Source organism: Marmota marmota, unplaced genomic scaffold (assembly GCF_001458135.2).
Source record: "Marmota marmota marmota unplaced genomic scaffold, marMar, whole genome shotgun sequence".
In the NCBI taxonomy this organism is placed as follows: domain Eukaryota; kingdom Metazoa; phylum Chordata; class Mammalia; order Rodentia; family Sciuridae; genus Marmota; species Marmota marmota.
In genome coordinates, this window is record NW_025999977.1 from 47,924,199 (window position 1) to 47,947,077 (window position 22,879).

At 44.0% G+C, this 22,879-nt stretch overlaps 1 protein-coding gene across 4 annotated transcripts in view; it reads right to left on the reverse strand.

The window, feature by feature from the left end:
- Positions 1–22,879, reverse strand: part of Kcns3 (potassium voltage-gated channel modifier subfamily S member 3) — a 43,108-nt gene extending 20,229 nt beyond the window's left edge. The window contains exons 1-4 of one of the 4 annotated variants that reach the window (XM_048804773.1): positions 22,772–22,879; positions 22,513–22,675; positions 6,261–6,370; positions 57–247 (exon numbers count right to left, since the gene is read on the reverse strand). The gene's annotated coding sequence lies outside the window, so the exon portion shown is untranslated. Of the gene's footprint in view, positions 1–56; positions 248–6,260; positions 6,371–22,480; positions 22,676–22,771 lie in introns of all 4 variants that reach the window. The other 3 variants (XM_048804772.1, XM_048804774.1, XM_015479494.2) reach the window with 3 other exon arrangements.

The window sequence follows — 22,879 nt, forward strand, 5'->3', positions numbered from 1 at the left end:
TCTTTCTCTGATAATAATGGGTGTCAGAGACAATGATGGAGAAAGGCAACTCTTACCCTTGTGGTGGTGATGTCACACACTCTGCCCTCATCCTGCACAGTAGAACGTCCATTGTCATCCAAGAAACTTCGCCCTTCTTCCCTCTTTGGAACGTGGAGTGCACATAGGCATTTAGTAGCCAGAAAGAAGAGAAGAATCCTGTTCTCTGGTTGTACAAGCCAAGCACCCGCTGGGAAACCACTCTCACCTGCAGAAGAAATCATCAGCCAAGTTGTAATTCCAGGGAAGAAATGTAACGAGGACCTTTGATCTTGACTCAATGCTCTAAGTACTTCGTGGATCAGACCCAAATCTCAGAGCCTCACTGAGCTCTCAGTGAGAGGGTGGTCTTTCCCCTGTGGAACCATCACTCCAGTTGGACACGTGGCTAGGTTTAAGGACTCTCAGAACTTGACAAGTGAAATACTTGTGGCCTCCTCCACTGACACAGGCCAACTAACACCCAAGCTGGACTAGGCACCAGAATGAGGACCTCACCCCCATCCCACACTGTTTCTTCTATTCCAGTCAATTCACCCCAGACATATGTGCAAACTTCTAAAGGAACACATATTCATCCATTCAGAGACCAACTTCTCAGGGTTACTGCTCTAATAGAATTAACTCTGCTTCTATAATTTGAAATCAATGGATTTTAAAGACTAACCAAATTCATTTTTTTCCTTAAAATTTCCCATTGTTATATTTTGCAGATCAGAAATGACTACAGGTGCTAGCGGAGTCCTCTGATTAACTAACGCAGTGAATGCACAAGTGGAGAGGGTGTTTAAAGTTTGGCAAAACGAACAAGACAAATTTCAATATTTCTCTCTGAATAAATTAAAGAAAGGAAAAACATTCCAATTCCCCACCAGGTAAGCCTGCCTCAAGTTGAAGCATCCCCATAGATTTGTACTAGTATCTAAGCATCCATCCATTGATTTTCATGTTTTCCAATCAACACCAAATCCAAAAGGAGGGAGAAGGGGAAAAAAAAAAAAAAAAACATTGATTCTGAGCAAAAGACATGAAAGAAATGCCTCTGGCTATCTCAGTTATTAACAAACATTCATATGTTCTAGGATCTGTTGGGCATTATCTAAGGCATGAAGATCACAAACCACACTGTAGCACCTGCCCCCAACCCCACAAGGGCTCATGCTCCAAATCAAGCGGGGGCAGTGGAGCCAGAGCCAAGTTGAACAGTTTCCAAGTTGGTCCCAACAGGAGCTGTGCAATTCTTCAGCACATTCCTGCTCTGCATAGGAGTAAACTTTCACCTCCAACAAAGACATAATGAAGAAAGATCCAGAAGCAAAATGCAGCTCCATGCAAGTGAACTTCTGAGATGGAATTTTTGGTACAGGAGGTTGAGCAATGTCTACAAGGATGCATAAAATTAATTCAGAGGCTAAAGCCCACCCCTCCTGACCTCCTAGCAACACCTCCTTGAGTCAGCCTTAGATATCTGCATTCCAATAAAACACAGAAATGCCACTCCTTTTGAAAAGAATTCATAGCACATACATATAGTTTTTCCCCTATCAGATGCCTTTCCAGCTGTAGAGTGTCTTAAGGGAAGGTAAGATTAATCTGAGGAATAATTAATTAACTGCAAACAGCTTTGATATCACTGTATTAATTACTGAAAAGAAGAAAATAGCCGAGTACTTTGGCTTTTCAGTACTTCAAGAACTCCCCAGCACTGGCTAGAAGCTCATTGCTCTGGCTCACCACAGAAAGGTCAGGGCTGGCCCAAGGACAGACTATGAGGGTAGCCAAGTGTATCCTGTTTACAGAAATTGGTACTCAGGGCAGCTTCAGTCAAGGCCTGATGAATGAATGACATCCAGTCTGTCCCTTTTATTCTCCCCTGCCAGCAAAACTCAGAATTCCTATGCCTTATCCCCATTTTCTATCAGAGTGATTCCTATCTAAACAAACAAACAGACCAGATTTCCAGAAAAGGTGACACACCAATCAATGCCTCTTACTATGCATTTATGTCAATTCGCATCCCTCTAAACGTGACTTTTTCTCAGTCCCCACAACATGCCAGGTACGTGGATGGTTTTATGCACATCTCCTCTGTCCTCAGCCACTGGAAGCTCTGGAGCCACTTCCACACCTAAGAGTATAGATCAGGATTCAAAATCTGGCAGGTCTGTCTGATTACAATTAGCATGGACATCAAGATCCCTCTTAGTGGCTGGGAAAAGGTCAGGGGAGGATTGGCGGCAGAGGTGGGCAGACATGACCCCAGCCAGCAGGCTGTGGGGAAGGAAATTTTACATGTGACCTATGTCCCCCTCCCTGCTTGACAATCCCACCCAACAGTGTTTCTATTTGTCTATGTCCCTCCCAACCCGATCAGCGTTGACCTGTTCAAAAGAAGGGAATATTGGTTGCGATTTAGCACTTAACAGGTTTCTGACTTTGCTGAGTGATTCAGCAGGATCCTGGCAAAATACATCAAGCTCACTCAAGGACTGCTGCCTTCTGCAGAATTCCTGTCTTCGCAATAGCTCTCTGCGTCACGCTGACTCTTCCCCTGCAGCCTGCCTGTGTTTCCTGGTGGGTAGACGATGGCATTCAAAAAGTCCCAAGTGACTGCCTCCATCACTGAGAGGAAAAAGGTGAGGAGCAAGTGGCATGTTGGACTCTTTCCTCACCCAGAGACCTGACATGCAATTTTGGAACTGTACCCAGGGAACAGCAAATGGACAGCAGACAGCCACCAAGAGTGACAAGGACTCCCTCCACTGTTCCCACGGGTATAAGGTTGTCCTCCAGAAATGAGGAAATCTGTGCCTGATAGATCAAAGCAGACACTCAGTGTGACATTGCGGCATAGGCCTGTGTCCTCTATACTTGCACAGAATCCTCTTATGTCCCCTGTCATATGCTGAGTTGTGTCATGTCAGTGCCATCCAGTAGACAGGGAAAGCCTCCAGTCGAGAAGCCTGTCCTAAGATTCATCCACATATTAATTACCCCTCTCATACCGTGGTGCTTGACACACTTTAAGAAAACAGTCTTCTCCCCTAAGCCAATAAGACTAAATGTAATTAATAAAAAGAATTAATATGGATCATGAAAGGCAGCAGTGGAAACAGGAGGAAAGAGAAAAGGACATGTTGGTTGTCAATACCTATCCCAGCACCAGATAAAGGAGAAAAAAATCTTATCCTGAAGATTCCACGCCTCCCACCCTGGTGGGGAGGGGGCGCATATCAAGAGTGAAGTTTAAGGTCAACACTCCAGTTTCAGGTATCCGGAAATACCCAAACTCCTCCTTTTTGCTCTGACTCCTGGAGGCTCTAGGAGGCACCTGCTGGTGGTGCGAGTCCTCACGCACTCTGTCAACGGGAGCAGGTGAGCTATGTCACCAACAAAAACATCCACTCAGTCCACTAGTTGCATCTGTGAGTAGAGCTTCACAGGGTGGGAAGAAGTCTGTTTATACAATCTCTGTGAGTTTTGATGAAAGTCAATCTCCTAGAGTTTGGTCAACTCTAGGACACCTAAAAGTGAGTTTCTGAAGTTGAAAGCCTATTAGAGAGCTGACCCTGACCTATGACAAGGCCATCAGGTACATGGCACATGTAAGGACCTCCTGGATACCTCCTGACCTCCCATACCTCTACAGCGAGGCTTCTTAACCTCAGCACTATTGACCTTGTGGGGCCAGATGATTCCTTCTGGTGAAGGCAGTGCTAGGCAAGGTAGGGTGGTTGGCAGCATCCCTAGCCTCAACCCACGAGGTGCCAAGATAACAACAACCAAATATGTCTCCAGATATTATCCAGTGTCCCTTGGGGAGCAAAATCATCCCCAGTTGAGAATCAACACTCGATAAGTAAAATAAAAGGACTTCAGGTAGCTTCTTGGGAGCCAGAAGGTCAGAAAGCTCAGAACACCAGATCACATTAGTACCTCTGCTGATCAGGGCTGGAGAAGGTCCCCCAACACTTGCTCCTTTAGAATTCGGTCTTGACATTTCATGTCATGGTATCAGACAACCAAAACTTTTAGAATGAGGAGAGATAAAAAGCAAGTTTAACCTTTTGTAGAAACTCAAAACATGTTTCACATGAGTGAAAAGGCTATTGTTGATTTTCTCCCAGAGGGGCTGTCTGAATTGTTTCCTAACATTTTCAATCCCAGAATGATATACGGTGATGCACTAATAGTTTTAGCTCTGCAGCCTGCTGCAGCGTTCTGCAATAGTGCTGATCCTACTGAATACACCAGCCCCTGGACAGAGCTCCAGTCTTGTGGAAACTCATTAATGTCCCAGGGAAAAGGCAACTACATGTCAGTTTGGTAGTCTTGCCACTATTCATCAATCACAGACCAATTTTCAATAAAACCTGAGAGTAATGGAATTAGAGGAATAATAATGGAAGGTGAAATTCCACCCTACTTCTATCTTGCTTAGCTAATGAGAATTGCCATCCAGAGTTTTGCTTAAATAATATTAAAATATCTCAGTCAGACTGCCACAATTGGGTTTACTGTGCTAGAAAAATTATACTGATATTTAAATCCTATAATCCAAAGCAATCAGATTAAAGCAACACCTTCCAGTTGATTCAGACAGTGGATTACTAAGAATATCCCTGAACTACATACTTTTTCGAAACTATCAAATTTCAAGAAGTACCTTAAGTTAATATCCTTAAATTAACATGATTTTCTTATCTATCCCATGGGGAAAAAATGAAAACTTCTCAGAGTCTAATATATTCAGGGATCAAAAATAAATTTATAGAGGTTCTGATTTTCCGTGAGAAAGCTAGTAAGTGCTTTCTAGAGCAAAGTCTCTAGATTGTATTTGAAAGGTTAATATAAATGACACTTCTCTCAACTATTCAGAATGTGACTGCAATACCATCTCCAGAAAGCCCAAAGGCTTGTATCGTGGGTAACAAAACACCACCCTCCCCAGGGTTCTGTGTTTCTAGACAACCTCCCCGGGGGCGGGGTGTGGGGGGGGGACCACAGTGGGGAACAGCACGCATCCTGCTGAGTCACCTCACCAAGACAATCTACAATCAGGCCAGGAGCTGCCCAGGGGAGGTGTGTCCCATGGAAGAGGAACGCCATAACACAGCCACTTACCCCAGTCTGGTCGCCCATGAGTGCTGGCAGGGCTCTGAGGTCACCCTAGTAGCCAAATGACTGCAACCATTCCACCAGCCCCTGGAAGGAGCAGTCTTGATTTGGGCTGAAGGCAGAAAACAGGCTTACTTGGGGGCCTGTGTCCCAGCCCTAGCCTCTTACACCCCTATGTCGTGAACAAGGATGCATCAAATAACTACACTGATGCACTGATAGAAAGCCAGCAGCTTTGGAGGGTACAAGAAAGACCGACATCATGCAGTGATAATAGCAGTGTCAACCACTTCAGGGAAACCTTCCCCCGCAAGGACAGTACAGCAATGTGAGTCTAGAAATCCCACTGCTTCACATTTCCAAATGTATCCTTAGGAGACGAATCAGACAAATGTTCGAAGATGTATGTACAAGGATATTCAGTGTATCATTAATTATTCATAAGAGTAAAAAGTCAGAGGCAACCTAAACGTCCATCAAAAAGGGAATGGTTAAGTAGGTTTGAGGCAGCCACGCAATGGGGTACACATAAGCATAGCACCTCTCCCTGCTCTGAACCCATGCAAGTCCCACCACACTCCTACAAAGTACTGTTTTGACTGCACTCACTTCAAAGATGCAGTAAATGGAAAATAGAGAAGTTAACTGACTCTCCAGGGTCAATAGCTATGAAGTGATGGCTTCATGATTGAATCCAAACAATGCTTTGAAGCCATTCTCTTATCCACTGTGCTCCCTGGCTGCAGACCTGGGAGAAACAGTCACAATATACCAAGTCAAAAGTAATAATAATGATGATGCAATAGATGGTATGATCCTATCATTGTCAAATGTGCCTGAAATTTTATAGTAAAAAAAAAATATCTATAGGATTATACCATGAAGTCATACAGATGCATTCTCTCTGGATGATGGAATTTGGAGGGTTTTTTGCTTTCTACTGTGCACCTTCTCAACATCATATGAGTTTCTTCAAATGAGTAGGTGGCATAAAATACCTAGGAAATAGTTAATTCTATTTAGAAAGGTAAAAGGGCATAAGCAGTCTTGGTAGTATTTGAGCAGGAGGAAAGTAGGGAAAGACAGATATCAGGTGAACTTACAGATTGGCGAGACGCAGAATCCTCAGCCAAGGTGCTCCTCGGTCATGTGTAGAAATCATGAGCTTCTTTCTTTTTCATTCACCCAGAGATGCTTTACAGCAGGCACTATCCTGGGAAGATGGAGACCGAAAGACAACATGGGTCTTGCCCTCAGAGCTCATGGGAGCTCAGAAGGGCTGACAGGGGGGTAAACAGGCAAATATATAACTGCGATATGAAGTGGAGTGTGTCATCTCCGTGAGGAAGGTACAGAGAAGGAGCCACCATAGTTCAGAGGCAGTAAATTGTGCCTTAGAACAAAGGCATAAGAGTAGGGTCCCTGCGTGAAAAGGTTGGGTGTGATCAGGTAAAGGGGACAGGTAAGGGTAAGAAGGTTCTCTCCAAGAAGGGGAAGGAACACATGCAAGACGCCAGACCAGAAAGCCTGTGGGATGCACAGGAAGCAGAAGGGAGGTGAGCTTGGCTCGGATGGAGACCTGTGACCTAGAGATGTTTAGACTCTTGCTTCTTAGACTACAGAGAGCTCTGTCTATACTGGCCACACCTTTGTGAGCCAGGATGAGAGGTACTTCTGGGAGAAGGGTCTTGACTGCCTGAGCCAAGTTGCCACACCCCAAGTCTCCTGAAATGTTTGGCCACAGGAACCAGATAAACAAAGACCTCTTGGAGTTACCTCGGGTCCCTAGGGTGTCTGAAACATGAGAAGCCACCATTGTAGGCACCATTCCACCAGGAATTCCAGGATCTGAAACAGCTGGCAGGGAATCCCAGTGGTTTGAGGGAAAATGCAGACAAGAACAGAAACATCCCACTTCACTTTTGGATCCCACTGAATTTGCTCTCTACAGAGAAGTGGTCTGTAGAGAGAATTCAGGAGGTCCTGGAAATTACATGGGGGGAAATATCTTTATTTTCACTAATCTCCAACTGAAACTGAACATTCCTTCCATTACAAAAGTGGGCCTGGGGGCTGGGGTTGTGGCTCAGTGGCAGAGTGCTTGCCTAGCTTGTGTGAGGCACTGGGTTCGAGTCTCAGCATCACATATAAATAAATAAAATAAACGTTTTTTTAAAAAATGTGGGTCTGGTCCAGGGTAGTTTTAGTAGTAACCACAAATTTGCAGCAGTAGACGTTTCAAGATAATTCTATATCCTGTCATTCATTACTGCAATCTCAAAGTTACACCACTTATAAGTGATGTGACTTTAGACCCACAGTAAGGAGCCCAAGGTGTTCAAAGATGTGAGTACACCACACAGCCACTGACCCCAGCCTGGTCACCCCTGAGAGTTGAGAGGGCTCTGCGTCACCCTACTGGCCCAAATGACCCACCACTCCACTGGCCCCAGGAAGGAACTGTCCTGGTTGGAGCTGTAGGCAGGAAATAGGCAGGCAAATGGGCACCCTTGAAGACCCAAGACCCAGCCCTAGCCTCCTCTACTGACCTATGGCTGGGTCTTATTTAATGAAATAATAAAGAAGCATGCACACTGCTCAATCATAAACTGGATCTACTATTTTGACAATGCATCTCAATACAATCAGATTGCTTTATATTCTGTGGCCTTCATGTTTTGCATTTAAAAACGCTATCTGAAAAGTGGTCCATAGGGCTGCCAAAGGGGTCCCCTGACACTACAGGGGAAGTTAATCCCTCAGCAAGAGCCCTATTAATATGTAAGTCACATTGTGTCACTCCTGTGCCAACCCTCTAGCAACTTCCACCTCAGAGGCCAAGCTCCCCTCCCCTCCCGACGTCACTTGTGGGGTCTCATCTCCTGCTCCTCTTGCCCTCCTCTGACTGGCACAGGACTCCAGGCCAATCCTCAGTCCTGCCAATGAGGCCCACCCCTGCCTCAGAGCCTCCGCTCCAACTGGTCCCTCTGCCTGATGGTTGTATCCCCGCGACTGCAAGGCTTCCTTTCTCACTTCCTCCAGGCTTCACTTGAAAGACATGTTCTCTGAGCTGGGGACATAGCCCAGGGTGGTAGGGTGCTTGCCTTCCATGCACAAGGCTCTGGGTTCAATCCCTTGCAGCATACACACAAAAAAAGATGAAGATGTCACTACCTCCCCAAACTCCTATTCCTTTCCCCATTTGATTTTTAATCCTGAGCCTTTATCACTCCTTAAATACATAGAAATACGTATTTTCATTTTTTATATAGTTGTTTTTTTCCTTTCTCCACATGAACTCTGGGAGGCAGAGATTTTTCTGCTTTATACACCATTGTATTTCAAGTGCCTAGAACCTCATCTAGCACACAGTTAAGACCTTAAACATTATTTGTTGGATCAATTAATGAGTCGATTGACATCTGTCATGACACTCAGCTCCTGGCTCCTTCCATTCATGTTAAATTTTAAAGTCTCTCTGACCCATTGCAGTAATTGAGAGAAAAGAAAAATCGTAACAAATGTGCTTTTGAAATTGTGGTCACCCAAGAAAAGTAGCTTAATTATCAACCACCAGCAGATGGGAGATATATATTTTTTTTCTTTAACAAAGAGAGCTGTTTCAAAGATGGAATAGTTCACACACACACACACACACACACACACACACCCCACATTATTAAATCCAAGTATATTGTAAAACAAATATAAAAAAAATTGGAAAAATTGGGGATATGGTTTAAATCCAAGAAAAGCACCCTGACCTAGACTGCAACAGAAGTGGTGATAGGTAATGAGACCATCCCACAGACCTCACCAGGCAAGAGACAGAGGGAAGTGACAGCAAAAGAACTCACGAGTAAATGAGGTGACAAATCACCGCTTGGCCACTTCTCCACTTCACCTGCCGATGCTAAGATGCAAAATTACTCCCATTTAAGGGACCGCTGCTTGCTGTAGTAAAGTCACATTTATTGGCCAAACACCTTTAAAATCAGAAGGGCTGTCTTGGCAGCAAGGAATAAAAAGCACCTGATTTCATTTTAAAACCTGAAGGGTTCTGTTTTAATAAGAACAGCCTCTTCTTTGGGAATAATCTACCAACCAAGGCTAAGACTGGATTTTTTGTCACTCTTATAAAATGTAAGTCAAGCACAAATAAATAAATACTATTTTATGTCACAAACATCCTGATACACACACACACACACACACATACATATATATACACCCACATATATGGGTGTGTATGTATATCCTGATATATATGTCATCCTGATGTATATATGTATATATAGGCACATATATACATACGTACATATACACATGTATGTGTGTGTGTATATAGAGAGACTATATATATATATATATATATATATATATATATATACACTCATCACTCACACATTGTAAAATGTCAGAAAATAAAGTTTCCCAACCCAAATTCTTCATTGCAGCACAGCTTCTCAAGATGAGTTTCTCCTAGCACCCCGCCAAGTGTTTTTGCAAAGGGCATCCTAAAAGGCACACTTCCCAGTCTACATCTGACTTAACTGTCCACAGCATTCGTCCCCCCATCTCCCCACCCCTGCAATTCACCACTCGCTCTTACTTCTCCTACTTGTCTGATTACTCATCTTTAGTTCCCTGTGAAACTCTACTTCCTCTGCCCAAGTCTTAAATCTGAGTCTACAAATTAAATATCTTCAGGGGCCAAGAAGCTGCCCAAAATGAGAGAAGGAGGAAGACACCTGGCTACTGTAACGTGCTGGGGAGTACCAGCTGGCTGACAAGACCTGGCTGCTGAGTGCCATCCCTCATTTATGGGCATCAGGTGGTCAGATCACCCAATTTGTCAAGAACACCCACAAATCTTATTTTTATGGGAACTTTCCCAGTTTTTTAAATGTTGCCACTATTGTTTCTCATGTGCTAATACTGTAGGCCAAACCAAAGAAACCCACAGCCTGGATACAATCTGCTGGCCTCCAGATTGTGGTCTTCACCCCCCACCTCACCCCACGTTTCCTCCTTGTCCCTCTGCTCTTCTCCCTGGCCAATGCCATCTAACCCCATGTGATTATGGAGCCCAGGTGTCTGTCTCCAACCCAGACCTCCCTCTTACATTCTGGACTCCTACAACTGCCTGCTGAACATGTCCATTTGAATGTCCCATTAGGACTTTAAAATAAACATATCCAAAGCTTCCCTTTGTCCTCTATTCCCACTGCACCTGCCTCCCAAGCCAAACACCTGGAGATCATGTCAGAGTCCTCCCAGGTCAGCTGACACCCAACCAGCAGCAAGGATGGGCAAAGACACATCCCCAAGACCTCTCCCGCCACTTCTTTTCTCTGTTCCTCCTCCTCCCCCACTTCAGTCCAGATACTTGGTGTTTTTGCACTCATTCTCCACAGTAGACTCCTGACTGTCTCCCTTGCTTAGGCCTATCTGCATTTCCTACTCCCACGTTCTCCTTCATACCAAGCAGGCTGGATTACGCTCTATTGCACATGCACCAGCTGAAAGTCCTCTGATGGTCCCCTTGGCCTTCAGCATAAACTCTGGATTAAGGATGCATGAGTCAGAATCCCAGCCTCACCTCTATCTAATCTTGGGCAAGTTGCTGAAGTTCTCTGCCCCTCAGTTCCTCTTTAAAGCATGGATACTAAATATCACCTACCAAATGGGGTAGTTATGAAGATTAAAAATGAGATGATACAAATAAAACTGTCTGTGCTACAGACACAGTAGATGATCGATTAAGTGTCAGCTCTTACTATTACTCTTCATCCATTATGCTTGCCTGGCACAACTCAACTCAAGTTCTAGAACTAAGAAAACTTAATTGAAATTCCTCAAGGGCCCCAATTTCCCATGGTTCCAGGTCCCTATACTTGTTTTGTCTGTTCAGAATGCCCTCAGACTCAGCTCTATGATATTTTCTAGGACCAATCCCTGAATCCAGGCCCCCTCCTAGGGTCCTACCCACTGTGCCTGCCTTGCCACAGTTTTTAACTTGTTCCACTACAACAGAACAATTTCCTCACTCTCTCCACACTGCACTGGGAACTCTGCAAGGGTAGGGCTTTGTTCTCTCAATCTTTGTGTCTTTAATATCCTGCAAGAAATAATGAAAGTGTGAATGCATGAATGGTCTTTTTGAATCTCCAGATCAACCTGGAGAGGCAGGCATCCTCATGATTTACCACTGACGGATGAGAAAAGTGAGGTTCAAGATGGTTGAATACAGAGCAGAGTTAGTGAGGCCAGAGCTCACCAAGGGCCTCGCTACAGGTCGGGGAGTCACACTTTTATTTCAGGCTTATGCCCCTGAAATAAACTCTCCTTCAGTCTTATCCTCCTAAATGAGTGTGGGAACAATACCAGTGGCTTTTTATCACACACACCCCGCCCCCCATCCTTTCTGTTAGGAGCTACCAGACTCTGCAAAGCATTAGGAACAGACGGAAGAGTCCTGAGCTCACTTGTATAAATATGTGCATTCTGGCATTGTGATAGTGTCTGTCCCAAAGTGATTATTCTAAGAAAATATTATATGGTGTTTACTTGATGCTATACAGTTCTGGATAAATGCTATTAGTACTCTCATTCTGCAAACAAGGAAACTGAGGCCACAGTCAGAAAGAGATTCAGACCCGTGGGTAAAGGCACAGGCTCAGTACCCAGCCAATCTTCCACTTCCTCACTAAGTTATTAAAAGTCTTCCCTGAGGTTTCCTCATCTGTCTGTTGATAGAAAAATAGATGATAGATAGATAGATAGATGTAATAAAACAACCATTGCATACAGGACAAGATGACAATAGAATTTTCATCCATAAAAGTTATGAAGAATCACCATCTGTCTCTGTGAATATTAAATGGGTTAATGTACACATCACATTTATAACAGTGTCTGGTGCATTATGTAAGTGCTCCATCAACACTTAACTATTTTTATCACTAATACTGCAAGAGTCCTGAGTTAGGACTAGTCCTAAGTGAATAAGAACTAGAATCCTAAGTATCTAAGAAGTGTCTCCATTTATTTGATGCTAATTTGACCCACTCCAGGTAGACACAGAAGCAGGACCCTACAGTAATACTGGGAAGTAACAAAGTTGGTCTGCAGAGACATACTTTCCCTCTGTCCTTTCAGGACATCCCTGGCTCCATTTCTGCAGATAACACCCTTGTGCTCTCTCCCTGTTCCCCCTTTGAACCCAGCAGGAAAAGCTACTTTAGATTCTGGTATGAAGTAAGGCCTTCGGACATTCCCTACATCTATTGGGGTTCTTGGAACACAAACAACAACTGCTGTGGCTAACACAAATGAAATTTTTTCAGAAGGCTACATGAAGCTCCTAGAATCTAAAAGAAGGCCAAAGAACCATACCTGAAATAAGAAAGACCCAAGGTCCTTCTGAAGGGTCTGGAAGTCACTCAATTAACAAAGCTCATGACTGGCTAAGCCCGTGCCACCCGTCCACCTAATGGCTATATTGGGGCATGGAAAAGAAGCTGGCAGAAAGAATGGAACCTCCAGGGACATCCTTAGCAGCTACTATCCTGCCAAGACAATATTCAAATAGGGCCAGGGACAATTACCCCAAGGAAATTTGGAGACTTTAGGAAGAGAAAACACACATGGGATCAAAAATTCCATTCAAAAGGAAGAAAGGAAGGGAGGGAAGGAGGGAAATAGAATTCTAGAGAATTTCAGACACTGAGGAGCAGAGGACCCTCTCCCGTACCCACAAAAATCACACCAGCAGTTGAGCAGTGGCATCAACTTATCTCCCTTCTCACTAATAATTCCGATTCCCTTTTCACAGGAGCCAGTAGAACTTTCTAAACCACAAGTCAAAGTATCCCCCAGCATCTCAAGGGCAGAGTCTAAACTCCTTAGACATTAAGCAAGAGCATTCCCTCCTGCCTCTCTGTCCTCAGCATCCACCCACCTGCTTCTGACTCCGCTGCCTCAGTCCCATTGATTGACTGTCATCCCCAACCACACCATGCACTTTCCCTGCCAAACCTCACGGAGGCTGTTCCCTCTGGAGGGCATCTTCTTTCCCCTTCTTTTCCAGTTAATTCAACTTCTGTCTTCAAGAAATCAGCTCAAATGTCACCTCTCTCAGAACGCTTTCAGTGCACTCCTTTATTCCATCAACGCGCGCGCGCGCGCATACACACACACACACACACACACACACACAAATCTAATACTAAATAGGGACCTCTCCTTTGCACTTGCAGAATGCCATTTCTTAGCAATATCCCTGACATAGAGTGACATCAGTGGCTGATTCATAGTAGATAAGTGGGAGATGTCTGGTGGAAACATGACTAAATGAATGTTCCACTTACAAAACAAGGGTTTTCCTGCTCAAAATGGAGTGGAAAGGGTTGCCTGGGAGGTGCCTTCCCGCCATATTGCTTTCCTGGGGGCTCGGGACACTGTGATGAGGTCTACCACTAGTTGTCAGTCTATTTTCTGCTTCTGGAACAAAACACCTGAGACTGGTTATTTATATAGAAGTTTATTTAGCTCACAGTTCTGGAGACTGGGAGTCCAAGAGCACGGTGCCAGAATCTGGGAGGGCCCTCCTGCTGCATGATGACATGGGGGAGGGCGTCACACAGTGGGGCAGAGCAAGCATGCCAGCTCAGGTCTGTTCCTCTTCTTACACAGTCACTAGTGCCATCCTGGGAGTTCATCCTCATGCCTCGTGCAATCCAAATGACCTCCCAAAGCCCTCACATCCAAATACCAACACATGAATTTTAGTCAGATTTCCCACCCTCTTAATATCATCAAAGTTGCAGCCAAATTTCAACACATGAAATTTTGGGAGACACTTGCAAAGCATAACATAAGCTATTGTTTCTCTGTACCCCGCCTGAGCACCCGACATGTTCTGGCATTTCCAAAACGGATTTCAGAAAAGTGTTTCCTGCTGCTAGAAGAAAACACAATGCTTTTGCCAAACCATAAATCCTCAGCAAATTTACAATGAAACTTTCAGAGGGCCAAGTGTTTTTTGCTGCAGCAAGTTCTCACAGTGACTTTTTTTTTGGGGGGGGGGGCGTTTTACTTTTTTAAAGATATAATGAAATAAATATGATGATTTATATAGGTAGATAGATAGGTAGATAGGTAGTCCATCATTGGGAAGGTAGAAAAAAATGTGTTTATGCTTCACAAACATCCATATCCAATTCCTGGAAGCCATCCTAGGAGGATATTTTAAATGCTTTGCCCAGAACTATCTGCTATGACTAATTCTATATTTCATGAATATGAAAAAAAATTATAAAATAATGAGAGCCCCAGGCAATGCAAGTCAAAAAAGTTTTTAATTTGACTTATTAAAATTAATTCTCACACCTCTCCTTTCTTCAACCCATTTCCTACATACTCCCACCTCTCTCTGAGTTTCCGAGTTCTCCATATACAGAGGACCAAGTCAGACTAGAACTGGAAGGAAGAAACAGATCCTCCAGCATGCCCAGCAGGGGCATCTGACAGCTCAAGGCTATGTTTCAGAAGGCGGCTTTAGCCATTATCTCTAGGTAGCTGCAGGCTTTCCTTCTCCCATGCTGCAAGAAAGTCCTCACCCCATAGTAAATAGGAATGCATGCTTGAGAAAACAGACTCCTGAAGTCTGGGAAAATGGCTTAAAGGGTGACGTCTTAGGCACTGTATGAATGTCTATTATTCTCCTATTCCCATCTCAAGTCAGCCTGCTTTCCAGGATTTACAGAGATGATGAGAGGATATGGGGACATTGGTACCTTTTCACACTTTGGCAAAGATAGCTAAATGGACAGATAGACAGATAGATGAATGGACAAACAGAGATAGGTGGATAGATAGAAATGAATGAATGAATGGATATATAGATAGATTAGGTAGGTAGGTAGGTAGGTAGGTAGATAGGTAGGTGGGTAGATAGGTAGGAAGGTAGATACTGTCACACATGACACTTCCCTTTTACACTCTCAGCCCAGAGGAAATAAGCTTTGCCAAGGAGACTCAACTCTGAAACACAGGTCAGGGCTGAATCTTAGCCAGACAACGTCTAATTGCCAAGGAAATGGGGGAGGGGGGACTTAATGTCAGTGGCCTCCTGAGGCTACCATACTTAGAAAATCGGGATCTTAAAAACCCACAAGAAAAACCCTGCCTACGCCATATGATTTATTGACCTCCAAGACAAGAACCAGTGAGATTTCCTTGCCAGAACCCAGGCATCTCTTCTCAATCCAAATTTACAAACCACAGTCTTTAACCACGAGGTCCTCCCATCTCTTTGGCCAATTATGTTTTTTACCTCAAGTAAATCATAGGAAATGCTTTTGAATTCACCTCCACACATCCATCAGGGCTTAGGAAAGCCAAGTGGCCCATAGCAGGAAAGTTTTTTGAAAGTAAGCATACTCAAGCCCCCAAATTTAGTCTGCTGGCATTCTTTTATCTCAACACAAACTAAATATTTACCAGAACTTAGGTCAATATTACTAAAAAAAAAAAAAAGTCTTCTTGAGGCAGCAAAGGACCTAACAGATCTTTGAACTAACTCTTAATCCAATGGCCCTATTTCATGCTCACTCCCTGTGACTCCAGATTTATCACTGAGTATTCTTTCCTTCTTTTGGACCTTTAGTTCAGCATATACTGCTAAATGTGGTGTGATGGTTAATATCATAAGCCAATTTGGCTGGGATGCTAGGTGCCCAGATGCTTAGTCAAACATTATTTGAGGTTTCTGAAGGGGCATTTTGTATGAGCTAAACATATAAATTGGTAAAAATTAAGTAAAGGGGATTGCTATCCCTGCATGGGTGGGCCTCATCAAATCAGCTGAAGGCCTAAATGAAACAAAGAAGACTGGCCTCCTCTAAACAAGAATGAACTCTCCAGAAGACTGCCTTTGAATTTCACTAGAACATCAGCTCTTCCCACTTCTACAGCAATCTGTCTCCAGCCTTGTACCAGAGTACTGGCCCTCCTGGATCTGTACCCTGATAGTGTACCCTGCAGGTTTCAGACCTGCCAGCCTCCATTATTGTGTAAGACAAAGCCTTATAATAAATACCTTTCTAAAATTATATATACCGTATTGGTTCTGTTTCTCTGGAGAACCTAAGAAGAGATCTTCTAGAGGCAGCAAATGACTTAACTGTTCTGTGGAATAAGTTCTATGGACCTTCCTTCCCTATGACTATAAATTAATCCCTGGGAAGTCTCAGGTAACAGTACACAGATACTTCTCTTCCATGTCTTTACAATGTAGCAATGAGTACAGAGTAAGTGTCCCATGTGATAGGAAAGATTCTACTGAGACATAAAAAGAAGTTTACAATAGACCCAGGGATCTCCACCAGGTCTCCCCTCTATCTATATTATAGGGGCTCGTGTCTCCTCACCACCAGACTTGTAACTGACATCTCTCCATTTAAGCCAATTTGAAAGCAGCTTATTGATGATCATCAATGAGAAAATGCCTAGAATCCTATCACAACTATTCCTCCATGCCCATTGAGAGTTCCCCTAAGTCCATTTATATAAACTATCCAAATTAATGTATATAAATTATGCAGTTAAAAAAAGACTTTTAGCCAGGCATCGAGGTGCACACCTGAAATCCCAGTGGCTTGGGAGGCTAAGAGAGGAAGATCATGAGTTCAAAGCCATCCTCAGCAAAACCTAGGTCCTAAGCAACTCAGTGAGACCCTGTCTCTAAATAAAATACAAAATAGGGCTGGGGATGTAGCTTAGTGGTCGAGTGCACTGGAGTTCAATCCCCAGTATCAAAAAAAAAAAGACTTGTAGTGAAATTGTATATATATATATATATATATATATATATATATATATATATATTTAAATCATAAAATCACCACTTTTCAGGGAAAAAATAGCATAGGGAAGGATAAGTAATATTCTCAAAGTTACCCAGCAACTGGAGACAAAGCTAGAACTAGAATTCAAATTAATCTTCTAGAAGTGTTTACTACCATGTAAATCTACATGTAAAGATGTGTATGTGTAGATTTATTAGGGAACTCAGCTCCCTAACCTCAGCCAACGTCATCTTTCACATAGACACAAACCTGTTCCCACACCACCCTGCCTCTCTGCTCTCTTTTATAACCACGCTATCCATGTCTGATCTCCAATTCCTCACCTCCCATTCACTTTTCAACCTAGTTCAATCTGGCTTTAGATCCCACCTCCAAACTAGGTTTCCAAGTCCCATGCCTGCACCTCTCAATCTATTCTTCACAGACTTCAGGCCATCCTGTATAAAGTGGTCCCCCCTCATCCTCAGGAAATATGTTCCCAGTGGATGCCTAAATGTACCCAACCCCTCATATATACTATATTTTTTGCTACATCTATGATAGTTTAATTTCTAAATGAGGCACAATAAACTAAATAAATTATAACAATACAGACAATAAAAGTTATGTTACTGTGGTTCACACACACACACACTCAAAATGTCTTAATGTACTTTTACCTTTTCACTTAAAGGAACTACTTTCAAGCTTCTCTTTGACAGATCCAAATTGCCAACATCACTCCTTTTACAGCTTGGGATCATTATTAAGTAAAATAATGGTCACTTAAGCACAAGCACCACAATACCTCTACAGCTGATCTGATAATTGAGATGGTCACTGACTGAATATCAGGCAGGTAGGAATACAGAATGTACATGCTAGACAAGGGGATAATTCACATCCCTGGAGGGATGCAGTGGGATGGCATGCCATTCCATCACATTCCTCAGGGTGGCCTTCAGCTCAAAACTTAGGAATTGTTCATTTCTGAAATTTCCACTTAATATTTTTGAATGGCAGCTGACTGTGGGTTAACTGAAACCAAATAGAGGGCAAAAACTGCTGATAAGAGGTGATCACTGCAAATGCAAATAGGCTCATGGTAGTCCCTTACCACAAATCCATTAATTTCTTTCCATATCCCTCTGGATAAACCATAAGACCCTCAACTTATATAAAGGGTGCAACATGATCTGACCCCTGCCCTATTCTCCAACTTCCTCCCAAATATCTCCAAACTTCTTCTCCTAATGGTCAATGCTCATTCCTGCCTAAGAATCCTCAGCTTGGAATTCTTTCCCCTACTCTTCACTTAATAAATTCCTGTTTACCCCTCAGAATGAAATCTCTTCTTAAGAAAGGTCTTCTCCGATACTCCCATCTAAACTAGTGCCCTCCCCACTCTTGTCACTCCATGAAGTCCTTTAAGCACTACTACTGCTCAAATTTTGCATTTATTTGTTTAATGTCTTTCTCTTTCCACCACCACCCACACCCTATCCATAGTTTCCTTTACCACAGTCTGCCCCGCTCCTGACATAGTACATATCACTTATTGAATGAATGCTTGTTTATATTTAACTATGTAAAGATAACAGATTTATGACTAGATAAGGCAATCATTAAGTTAATTTTGATGAAATCTAATAGGTTCTCAGTTGATGGGAGACTATATTCTTTATTTGGAACTTTAGCAAGGAAACTGAAGCAGCTGATGTAAACATTAACTGCTTCACTGTAACATTGCGAGCTAAAAGCAAGCTGATCTTAAGCATTTATCATTGGACACTTGTGCAAATGAAGGTAATATTCATACAGTATCTCCTCCAAGCAAATCATGGTTTAAGGCTCTGCAGGACTCCATATAGAGAAACCCCTTTGCCAACAATCTAATCTAGTAACTATTTTTAGTTTATAAAAGAGAGTTTTCTTTTACAATGCACATATGCTACAAAGTTTCAAAAGATGAAGAACAGAAATTATGAACTAGAATGAAAGCTTTTCCTTTTTTCTCTGCAGGTTCTAAACATTGTGACTATGTTTAAAATTGGGTGTTCCATCCATGCTTCACATAGAATTAGGTCCCCGAAAAAGTAAAACCAAAACAAAACACTTTCTCTTCTTCCTCTCCTGTTTACTCTCCTTCCCCTACCACTACTAAGTGCCCCCAGGTGGCCAAGGTCAACAAACAAAAAAGCAGCTTCAGGATAAATTTCAAACTCAGCCATCTCTAAGGACTTTCCCTATCTCTTGCCCTCCTGTTCTGTCTTCCACACCAGACAGAAGTGAAGAAGAAAGATGTTGCAGTTGGAGTCAGAAGATGCCAGGCCAAGTCCAAGTTCAAGGCCCACCTTGCCTTATTTTCCTCACCTTTGATACAGGCTTATCACACTCAGTTACTATGAAAATAACTACCATGAAAGTTCCTGCAAACTACAATAGGTTGTTTGTATGTGACAAAGTCTTTGTAATTCTTAGCTGGAATTACATAATTAGTATCTGTATTGTCTTGTACTTATTGATCTTGAGTCTTGAGATCCACTGTGGATTCAAGCTCAAAGACTACATATCAGATCCCACCTTCCCTCAGTGCCTATAGGCCAAGCACATGGCACCCACACAATAAACATTTGTGGGTTGGTTACTGGTTTACTTACTGGATGGATTTGACTCAGAGGCAACGCGTTCTGTGATTTTTCTGAGTTTCTCATATTGTTCACTGTGTTTTCTGGAATAATCATAAAGTTTCCTAGTCTATGGTCTCTAAGTTCTGTCTTCCTTTCTTTCTAACTAGATGGGAAGAATTGCATTGAAAAGCAGACTATTTTGGCAAAGGAAAGAGATTCAATTTCTAGTGCAACCTTCAAAATTCTTTTTAAGGCTGAGATGAAAAACCAGAAACTTCAAGCCAGCTCTACCAATCACCACTCAATAAACTCAGTCTTAGGTCCTACTAAGACTGAGGTCCTACTAAGAATAAACAAGAAAAGGTTTGATCTCCCAGTGGTCCTGCAGGCAGACTGACTGCTGGGGATAGAATCCCAGCTTCATGTTTTCCTAGCTGGGTGGCCTTACACAATTATTTGCTCAGTTTCAGTCTTTTTCCTCATTTGAAATATCTGCTATATTATCATCAAGAAGAAATGAGTTAATACATGTAAAAGCTTTTAGCTTGTAGTGCCTAGCAAAAGGTGACAATAAATATTAGAAATCTATCCTTACAGCTAAACAGATAAGACGCAGAGAAGAAAAGTGACCGATGTCAAGTCAAGTAGATAAAGAATTAGAAATCAAGGCTGGAACTCAGATCCCCAAGTCATATGCTGTTCTCTACTTATATCTATTACCTCTAGATAACTCTGGAGGAGTGAGACTCTGGAGGAGTACACCATCTTGATGCTTGATAAACAGGGGCAATAAATACACCCACTTTTCTTTCTGCAGGGATTTGCCATGGATAGCTGTTCTTCCCTACTTTTGAGACTTTAGTCCCACTCTATCCTGTTGGGCTTCCATGAAACTCAGGACTCACCTGAGAGGCTCCATCTGCTGGCAACTCCCAAGCCTCACTTTTTCATGGGGTTGTTGCAAGGATTAAATGAGATAATGCCTGGAAAGATTTCTAGCAGAGTATCTGATATATAGTATGCAGCCAATAAACGCTATCTATTTTAAAAGAAGGGGGTGGGGGCGCTTGGTGCATTGCTTTCTCAAAGCTGACACACATTCCAACTCCAAATGCCAAATAGGGGGCAGATTGAGATGTGGGGAAGAACAGAGAAATGCAGAATCTGGGAAGGATTACAGTGAATTCATTACAGACAGGAGGAGACTGGAATCCCCATTCTTCCCCTTCCAAAGAAGAGGAGGAGGAGAAGGAGCAAGAACCACCTTAGCTGGAACTTTGCTGACAAATCCAAACGTCAGAGCATTGGATTTTTAATAGTGTAATAATAGGAACAACGCAAAGACTACTTCTGACCTCCCAACTTGCTCTCTTCTGCAAACGTTTGTCTTGGCTGCATTCATCAATGACTGTATTTAGGCAATAATGATGACTCAGACACAGATTCAGTTAAATCAGATCCCACCAGACTCCTTAGAATGGTCACAACATGCTTTGGACTCGGAGTTCCAATGCACTTCCTCATCCTTCTCCTTCCTCTCCTAATACTGACAATCTAGTTCTGAAATGACGAACAAGGAGAAGGAAGGAATCTGGTGAGAAAGAACAGTAATAGAAGGAATCTTCCACTAATCCATCCCCATAGCGCAGCCCAGTGTCTGGGCCTTATCCATGGTGGGCTCGTTATAAATGCACAGCGAATGAATCAATGTCCTCAAAGAGTTCGATGCCCAGGTGAAGAGTTTGCGTGTGGGGAGAGCAAATCACGGGGGTTCATACCTTTAGCAAAGAGGCAGGTGCTCAGGAAAATACTCGTTTCCTGTGTGCGTGGGCAGCTATTTGCAAGTGGTGTAAGAAGGGGAGCATCTAGGAGTAACTTACACAGTTCTAAACGCACGATTATGCAAATCGCTTAAGCAAATATATGAAAAGCAAAGGGAAAGGTTTCTGGTCTGGTTTCCCTCGCCTGCCTCACACTCTTCAGAGGTTAAGGTGAAAGACAAAATCCTTGAGAGAACCATAAATACTCTCCAGGAAGACCATAAGAAACCTCCCCTGGCTCTTTGCACCTGGGCACCAAACCAGAGCCCCTGGGGTCATTCTCACCAGCTGAAGAAGAGGCTACCCGAGTTAAACTATCCCCTCGGTCTCCCCAGCCCAGACAGAGGAAAATAACAAGAGGACAAAAGATGTTTCTTTCCCAAATCCGAAGAGAAGGGACACCGGGCGGGGAGGGGGGGGGCAGGAAGGGGGGACAAGCTCTGCAATGCGAAAGGCAGGCGCCTAGCCCGGCTCGCCGCGGCCCCTGCCGGCAGGTCTGGATCTCTCGCAGGCTGATGAGCCTCCGGAGGTCAGGCACCCAGCTATCTAGAGGGGCGCGAGGAAGGAAAAAAAAAAAAAGAGTTCCTGACCCCGAGGCACCGACCCGCACCACTACCACTTATCTATATGCTGAGACTCTACCGGTGACTCCACGCCCGCTCTGCAAGCCCCAAGCCGCCCCCACCCAGAGCGTGCCCGCAGTCCTTGGGCGCAACGATGCACCAGGACATGGGCCATGGGTGCGCTCTTCCCTGCAACTGTCGCGGGGCACCTTGCTCCGCTGCAAGGCAAAGGGGAGGGGAGAAATGACAGGGAAGAAGGCGGAGCAGGCGGCCTGGGAAGCACTTACATTTGCCAGGGAAGCGCCTCCTCTCGAGAAAGGGAAGGAAGGGCTTCCCGACGAAGGAAACGCCCCGGGGATGCCCCTATGCGAGGTGCCGCCTTTCCGCGGCTCATCTATTCTCCCGCCTCCAGTCTGTTTTCCAACCCACCCAAAGCCCCGAAAGCTGATCCTAGATACCTTCCCCGCGGCTTTCAAAGGGACTCACACACCGTTTCGGCTGTTTGCAGCTCGCGCAACAGGCAGAGACTTAGGACTCCAGCGACGGCACGCTCCAGGGACTGGAAGATGGGGGGCGCCTGCAGACAGGCGCCCAGTAGGATGCAAAGTCCCTTGCGGGAGTAGACCTGCACCCGCAACCCGAACCGCCGGAGCCTGGAGCATCAAAGGTGGGGAAAGATGCAATAAAGTTGAGGGGGCTCACGCAGAAGTCCCCTGAGGGTGCAGCGAGGTGGGGACGCGAGCAGGTACCTGCAGGAGTCCTGGTGCGTCTGGCTTGCTCCGCTCTGCAACGCTGCGCGCCAGTGCTGCAGGGATCAGGCCTCTCCGCGCCGCCCCGCGCCCGCCGCCTTGGCGGCG